Below are 6,000 nucleotides of genomic sequence, written 5' to 3' on the forward strand. Positions count from 1 at the left end.
CAACCAGTCCCTCACTCATAGATATTTAGGTCATTTCCAATCTTTTGCTGCTATAAACAATGTATATATCCTTGTACATATGTCTTTCTACACATGTCCAAGTATATCTTTAGGATAAGTTCCTAGAATTCAAATTGCTGGAACAAAGGTAAATGCATTTTTTTACTTTGACAAACACTGCCAAATTTCAGGGTAATTCTTAACATGATGTCTACATACCTGCTAGGTATACATGATTGGGTGTAGAAGAGTGTCCATAAACCCTTGAAACTGTATGAAAAATGTCAAATATGTGTTTATTTTTCTCTAGAGAGGATTCATGGCTTTAACCAGATTCTTAAAGGGGTCTGTGACTCTAACAAAGATGAGAACGACTGAGTCAACAGGTCATGGTACAGCATCAAAAAGCAGCAACAGCAGAAGCTGAAGCTAAGCAGGACCCAGAAAATGCTTTCCTGAGCCCCCTGGAGAGGAGTGAGTGGGAAGATGCTGGGGGCTGATTATATAACCGGGCTTGTGTTTGTAGGACCTCCTCCAGGGGAGCTGGTTCAACCACACATAAATCAGGAGAACTTGTTCCCACTTATCACGGAGCCCCTCTCCCTTAGCTTCTGGTAATAATTTAATGCTACCTCCTGGGAGGGGGGAAGTGAGGGCCTTAACCCAGAGGATTGAATCCACAGTGACTGGGCGGGAAGGCCTTTCTGATGACTTCCCAGAAGTCCACTCATGGGGCCTCCTGCTGCTCATGCTGCTATATCTAGGCCTTAAAGGGTTAATGACATTGAGAGGGGAAAGGTGGAAGGTCTTTTGCAGAATAATTTACAGTCCGGCCTTTAGCTGCAATTTATCGCTGCTGCTGATTGTGGATAAAACATTCACTCTGGGTTTTATGCCTAGCAGTCCAGACCAAGAAGCAGTAGGCAATTTACCGACCTCAAACATCTTGAACCTTTAAAAAGAATTCTTCAAAGGCAGTGGTTCAGGTTCCCATAGCAAAAGCTCTCAGTCCAGTTCAAACACAACTGAACACGACAAGTTACTCCCAACAAAACCGACAACCGGCCTTAGATGGAAATCCTAAACTCCTGGGGAAATTAATTTCTTTTTTTGGTTTGATTTACATATATTGTAAAATGATTACCAGAATAGGTTCAACTAACATCCATCATCTCGTATAGATAAAAAGAAAAGAAAGAAGAAAAGAAAAAATTTCTCCTTGTGAAGAGAACTCAGGATTTACTCTCTGGACATCTCTCCTCCATGTCACACAGCAGCGTGAACTACGGTCGTCAAGCCGTACGTTACGTCTCTAGTACTGATTTCTCTTAGGGAAATTAATCTTAATACAGTAATTCTTCTCAGTTTCAATTAAATTTAAAAACAAATAAAAAATCTTTAGTTGGAGCCCCATGTATGTCTAGAAGTGTTAAGCACCGTAAAACCATGGGGTGAATTTGACGTGATAAGTGTAATAAAGAGCTATCCTTGTGAGTGGGGACAATTTCAGCATTTATCACGTTACCCAGAGTTTAGAGCATAACAACAGCCCTAAGATCCCTTAAGTCCTATCTTTTTGTCAATGCTTTATTCAATTTAACAAGCATGTGCATATTCATATACGTGTTTCTAAAGCTTAGTTTCTCAAAGCAAGGTCCAAGAAACACCTGAATTATAATCACCCAGAGAACCTATTAAATATGCAGATTCCTGGGTCCCACCTGTCATAGTGGATCAGAATTTCTGGGAGTGGGGCAAGAATCTGGATGTTGTTCAAGCTCCCTGGGGGATTTTGATACACCCTGAAGTCTGGGAACTACGGCGTTAGAAATCACCTTAGTTTAACCTTCTACCAAAACCCTCTATCAAAAAGGAGCTGTGGGGGCTGGTCCAGTGGCGCAGCGGTTAAGTTCGAATGTTCCACTTTGGCAGCCTGGGGTTCGCGGGTTCAGATCCCAGGTGCAGACATGGCACTGCTTGGCACGCCATGCTGTGGTAGGCGTCCCACATATAAAGTAGAGGAAGATGGGCACGGATGTTAGCTCAGGGCCAGCCTTCCTCAGCAAAAAGAGGAGGACTGGCAGTAGTTAGCTCAGGGCTAATCTTCCTCAAAAAAAAGAAAAAAAAAGGAGCTGTGGGGCCTCCGTTTCAACACCTCTGGTGAGAAAGCTCTGGCCAACTCCAGGCCACCTGACCCGGGGGTTTCAAAAGCAACTTCCCTAAATTTAACCAGAATTCACCATCCAAAAAACTCCTACCCAGTTCCACTCAATGCCACAAGGAGTGAGTTTATTCCCTCGTCCACACACCAAGGCCCTCAAGAATTTAGGGCCCTTAACACGCGTTCCATCACCCACTGCAATCTTCCCTTTCCGGGTGAAACAGCTCCAGTTCTTTTAACCGTATCGCATATGTCAGCTCAGCAAGAAGAAAGTTGAAGAGCGAAAGGAAAACATTTGGTAAAGATTTAGTTAATAAGCCCTGAAGCCACAAATCTAAATCCCCAGTCATTATAAACCAAGCTCTGATGGAGCCACAGTGGGGCAGAGAGAATATATCTGTTTACAAGTGGTCTAACCTGGACCAAGGACCACAGCTGGGAGCCTTGGGATCCTCACGTGTAAAACAAGGTTAACGACCCCACCTCTGGTTGAAATAAGATTAAATGAGTCACCTAGGATGACTGTCTTTCAAAGTCTCTCCAGGGAGGACACTGCTGCATCTATCAAACTGCCTCCATCAGCAGCCCTAATTGCAGTGAAAGCAAACTCTCAAGGACTAAGTTGGGGCCAAAGTGCAACCCAAAGCCAAAGCAAAAATGTTTTGAAGTTTCTTGCTTTATATTAAGAAAGTATCTAAATTTTGAACTTCAGTCCACAATATATCCGTGATTGTCTGAATATGAAAAGTGATTTATCCTCAAATATCTGGGTAAAATTGACATCCAAGGAAAATCCCCCCCCTTGTTTATTCTGAAGCTTCAGGTGTTCTCTGGCACACAGCCTACCATCTCCAGGGCCTGCCATCACCTTCATCTCTCATGGAGAAGAGCAGGCTTAGTCTGCAAGTGGATGGGCAAGATCGGGAAAACGAATGAGTGCTGGACGTAAACAAAGGAACGGGCCACTGGGTATGAGTCCTGGGAGGACCAGGAGGCTCCCTCCAGATGCTGAGGGCTGGTGTGGTCCAACTTGACTGCGCATGTTACTCTCTACGTTGCAGAGAAAACTTATCCCTAACCAAATGCAAGAAAATCCAGGAGGGAAATTTGTAGACCCCTTGATCTACTAGTTGTGTATTTGGGCATGCTCGTGTCTGTGTCTGTGTGTGTGTGTGTGTCCCCAAAGCAACAGAAATCTGACCTGAGCTGAATGTAGGAGATGTGGCTTTGGCCAGATAGGGCTCTGGGAAGAAAGCAGGTCTTAGGGGGCTATGGTTACCCATTTTCTCGTGCCTGTCCCCTTCCTCTCCTATCTCTCTGTCATCTGAGAATTCCCTGGCAACTAAAGAGCTCCGGTTTGGCTATCAGTAGAGTTACAGTTGGTCCACCATATCTGCAGTTCCACATCCCAGGACTCAACCAATCACAGACCGAAAGGCCTCCAATGCTTGTGCTTGTACTGAACATGTACAGACTTTTTTTTTCCTTGTCATTATTCCCTAAACAATACAGGATAACAACGATTTACATAGCATTTACATTGCACTAGGTATTATAAGTAATCTAGAGATGATTTAACGTATACGGGAGGATGTGCATAGGTTATATCAAATATTATGCCATTTTATATAAGAGACTTGAGCACCCACGGATTTTGGTATCCAAAGGGGTCCTGCAACCAATTCCACCCCAAAATCGAGGGACCACTGTACTTGCAGTGTAAGGAGGCAGAGGGTTCTAGAACTGATGGGCAAAGAGATACATAATTTGGTGAAGGAGACCCTATCCATTCTGTCAGCTGGAGAGAGCAAATGCTCATTTTTCCTGAAAGGTGTGGGTTACTCAGGACCCACAATGCCCCAAACAGCTCAGAGAGGACTTGCACCAACTTGGGGAGCACTTGAAATTAGGCCGATTGTTGAAAAGCAATAACTTCTTTGGTCCCAAAGTCTCCCGCTGGTCAAAGCCATGACAAAAGAGCCAGACTGTGCCAAGTTAAGGACCTCATAATAACAGATGTCCATGTGCCAGGCATAGTGCAGAAGGCATTAGATACACAAGAAGGAGAGAAGCAGTAAGAAACTAGGAGAAAGCAGTAAGTTTCTTAAAAGGAGCAAAGAAAGAATTAAAAAGTAAAACTTGGGTGTTAGTCTGAGTCAGCTCCAGAGAATATGAACTCAATCCTTCCTTTTTTTTTTTTTAAGTTTTATTGAGGGCACATTGGTTTATAACGCTTTATAAATTTCAAGTGTACATCATTGCATTTCGATTTCTGTGTAGACTACATCATGTTCACCAGGCAAAGACTAATTACCATCAGTCACAGGACACACACGCCCTACACCCCTTTCCCCCTCCCTCCTCCCCTCTACCCCTCTGGTAACCACCAATCTAATCTCTGTATCTGTGTGTTTGTTGTTTTTCATCTTCCACACATGAGCGAGATCATACAATCCTTTCTTCTTAATGCCCAAACCCAACACCGTGTTTTTGGCACATGAACTCAGTAGGTAACTGCTCTGGTCTCTAACAGCACTACATCCTGAGTATAACCCGCCCTGGACATCGTTTTCGACGGGGCCAGTGGATAATCCCGGGCTTGCCTCTCGCCCACCGCGAGCCAGTCTCGGGCCGCCGGCTCCCGCTCCGCCCTGTGGCCGCCGGGCCCCGCCCGAAGGCCGGCGACGGGCAACCCCTCCGGGGCCCGGCGCAGAACCGGCCGTCCCCGCGAGGCGCTCGGGGCTGCCGCGCCCCATTCCCGCAGCCCAGGACCCCCCGGCCCCGGGCCCCCTTACCGCTCGTGCCGAGACGGGACGGCGCTCGTCCTCTGCGGCCACGGAGGTCACACCCTCCTGGGGGCCGGGCAGCGGGTCTTATTGCAGGCGGACCCGCCCCACTGCGGGGTGGAGACAGGCCGAGTTCCTGGTCGTTCCTCTGCCCACGGGACCGGAAAACCCTCCGCGGACCGAGCGCACCTGGAGCCGGGGCCGGGACCGCCGCGCAGGGCGCCCAGGGAGGGGCCGGCCTCGCCCCTAGGTGGGGGGCTGCCCCGGGCCGCGGCCTGGCCCGCTGTCCCCGCTCCCAGCCTCGTGCCCGCCCGCATCGCACAGCCCGCCCGGCGCCGCCCAGCCCGGCTCCCGCCCCCGCAGAGAGCTGGACTCTCCGGCCGGTCGGCGCCCGGGCGCCCCCACCCTCTCGGAGGTCTGAGCCCTCGGGCCTCGCCCGCACCCTCCCTGCGCCCGGGAATCCAAACTTCCTCCTAGGAAACTGCACTTTCTCTCTCAACGTCAGGACTCACGTCGAGCCTGTGGCCGGAAGAGTGGAAAGTCAAATCAAAACGGCACACTGCGTTTCCCTTTGGCACGTTAAAACGTGCGTTCCAAAAAGTTCCCAGGAGTTTTACATCTCCCTTGAGGAAAACAGAGTTCCCTTCCCTTGGGGAAGCCTTTGGGAAAGAGGGTCAGGAGCAGCCCGGATCTGTCTCTCTTCCCCTGTAAATTACCAGGGTTGGGCACTGATCAGTAGCTCCGGACTTCGGCCTTGGGGCAGCGCTCCCCTCTTGTAACGCGGTTTTGTGTGTTCCTATCTGCTTCCCCGACTGGAGACAAGCCTCTTGAAGGCACCAGCTGAGTCTAAGGCATCTTTGTACCCGCGCCCAGGACCGTTTCGGGCACATAGGTGTTCAGTGAATGCTTGCAGCATGAATCCGTTGAGTCTACAGGCAAATTGCGATTTTATTTAGCAAAGGGTAGGTAGCTTTGGGAGTGTGTTTGCCAGCCAGCAGACCAAAATCCAGGCGCCTAATTGCACCCTTAAAGCTGGAGAGGTAACATTAAATT

The 6,000-nt window shown here is 48.5% G+C and overlaps 1 protein-coding gene across 1 annotated transcript in view; it reads right to left on the reverse strand.

The window, feature by feature from the left end:
- The window catches only part of ANXA4 (annexin A4), a 61,066-nt gene extending 55,778 nt beyond the window's left edge, over nt 1-5,288 (reverse strand). Inside the window, exon 1 of the mRNA XM_023618958.2 lies at nt 4,957-5,288. The gene's annotated coding sequence lies outside the window, so the exon portion shown is untranslated. The remainder of the gene's footprint in view (nt 1-4,956) is intronic.
- Nucleotides 5,289-6,000: the final 712 nt, after the last annotated feature.

This window comes from Equus caballus, chromosome 15, assembly GCF_041296265.1.
Source record: "Equus caballus isolate H_3958 breed thoroughbred chromosome 15, TB-T2T, whole genome shotgun sequence".
NCBI classification, from domain to species: domain Eukaryota; kingdom Metazoa; phylum Chordata; class Mammalia; order Perissodactyla; family Equidae; genus Equus; species Equus caballus.